This window comes from Primulina eburnea, chromosome 13, assembly GCF_022965805.1.
Source record: "Primulina eburnea isolate SZY01 chromosome 13, ASM2296580v1, whole genome shotgun sequence".
Taxonomy (NCBI): Eukaryota; Viridiplantae; Streptophyta; class Magnoliopsida; order Lamiales; family Gesneriaceae; genus Primulina; species Primulina eburnea.
The window spans coordinates 11,321,123-11,323,605 of NC_133113.1; positions in this window are offsets into that span (position 1 = coordinate 11,321,123).

The window sequence follows — 2,483 nt, forward strand, 5'->3', positions numbered from 1 at the left end:
GTGGGTATGAATATAAAATATAGGATTTGTTTTGGGGTTCTATGTCATGGTTTAGTACGATGATTAAACGAGGTCAAGTCTGAGTGATTTAGAATGTCATAAGCTATTTATTTACTTCGGTGTAGAGCCCGAATACCTACGTCTAAGTTGTGAAAAATAAGATTTTGAACTCATATTAGTATGTGCAGCATTGGCCCCAAGCGAGATCCAACGAATCCCTCAATGCCAATTAAGTATGTTCGACGTTCAAAGAAAATACTTTCAAGTTTTTGAGGTATGCTAAATGTCTTGTGACCAATTTATGTATGAGATTGAAAAGCGGTAAAGCATGACCAGGGACCAATCCACCCTGTTAAAGCATGAACGGGTTTAGATCAGGATTGGAAAGCAGTGAAGCATGACCAGGGACCAATCTACCCGTTAAAGCATGAACGGGGATCTCATGTATGTGGCAGTGGATCTTCCCTGTCAGCCTAGTACTGTGGTTTAGTCTGATCAGGCGTATTTATCTATGGGTCACTTGCTTTGAAACATCCTCTACGCAAAATTATGAAGTTATGTATCTTCAAGTATGTACAAGTATGCAAGCATGTTTGAGAAAAGTTTCACATTATGGCACATCTATGTATGTACGTAAGTTCAAGTTTTTTAATAAGCAAGCTCAAATTTCAGTATGTAGGTCCTATTTTAAAGTTGCATGTGATTTTATTACGTATTACTTGATACATCCAGTTTATACATGTTGAGTTTTTAGACTCACTAGACTTGGTCGATGCAGGTGAGGATGCATTTGAGGAGACGAGGGGTGAGGACCAGTGAGCTGGCTTGGACTGAGCGGGAGGCTAAACCCGAGGACCACCATGTTCTTAAGAATTTATGAAAGTTTCAAATACTCTGATTTCATCTTTTTTTACGATGTTCTAAAACAAGTATTTTCGTTAGCAAAATTTATGTGGTGATCTTTTATTGCAAATACTTTTAGGCATAATTTGGTACATATGATAGGATAAACATGTGATATATAATATAAGGATAAGTTACGGATAAATAAGAGGTATGATATTATATTTAATGTTTGGTATGATTTTAATAAGAGTGATTAAATTTATATATTAGATTGTAATGACAAAATTAACCTTATCATAATAAATTTTATAATTTCAAAGTTGTTGCTTGAGTTCATATTTTTTATATGTTCATGCGTCGATAGTGCTTGCATGATTTATTTATTTTTACCTAATTTTATATATTATATAATATGATAATTGAGCTCTTGATTTTGTGAGTCAAGTCAAATATTAATTTTAAAGGTTAATCGAGTGATACTAATAATTTTATAGAGATTTATAAAAATGATTTATATAATTATCTCGAATTCATTTATATAATTATCATATTATATAATATATAAAAATAAATAAAATATTTATTTGATTTTAATTTATACCTACTAGCATAGATTTATAAAAATCATTTATAAATTGAGGGTAATTAAGTCATTTGTAGTGTATTTTATCATTAGACTAAAATTATCACACCTAATAGAAAGGATATTTTATCCTTCTAAAAAATTATTTTTCAAGGGCCCGTGATATTATCATGAGCTTTTTAAAAATGTACCAAACATGGGATAAGGAGGATTATTTATCAATCCCTCCCTTATCCCATGTACCAAACTATGCCTTAGATGATTGGCAAACTTGAGTGTGGTTGGTTTATGGAAAATGTTTTTAGACGAACGAGACATTTTAATGCAAATTCGAAAGTTTATTTTATATTTAAGAAAGTTTTTATTTTTCCGCAAATTTTAAATAGTGTAAAGTATGGTACGTTACATGATATAAGTGGAATCCAGTTGTGTGCAAATGTACAAAAACATTTGTCCAGTCAAAGGACAATAATGGACATTGCATCAGAGCTTAAAGACAAAAGTGTTCCAGAAAGAACAAGACAAATTTCTAGGAACAGATTCTAAATGCAACGGATACAATAATTGAATCTCACTGTACGATCAAACTTCGAGCCTATAAGGAGAGGGTGAAGATCAGTGAAGAAATACACAACACAAGAGAGAAAAGAAAAGGGCACGCTTCAAAGTCATATCAGCTTAAGAGAGAAGCAATCAGCCCAGTCGAGCAAACACTTAAACGTGTTATCAGTTTTAGATTAGAAGAATATTTCCCTCAGCGTGTGAGAACACTTTCGAGTAGTTTTCAGATATCAGTTCTCACACACACACACCACCACTCAAATACAGTCTTGCACAAAGACGTTAAACTTGTGTATGTAGTCTTTCTCACATAGACATCAAAGAAGTGTTGACTGGAAGGTGCTGCCTTCAGTTTAATCTAGGAGTTCATAGGCAGTGGGTAAGTCCTAAGCTGAGTGGGTTTATACAAGTATTTGTATCAATCAAAGTCTTCTAGTGAATCATATCCGAGGTGGTAGAAGGGGTGACGTATGAGCAGTTGAAGTCTCTGAAA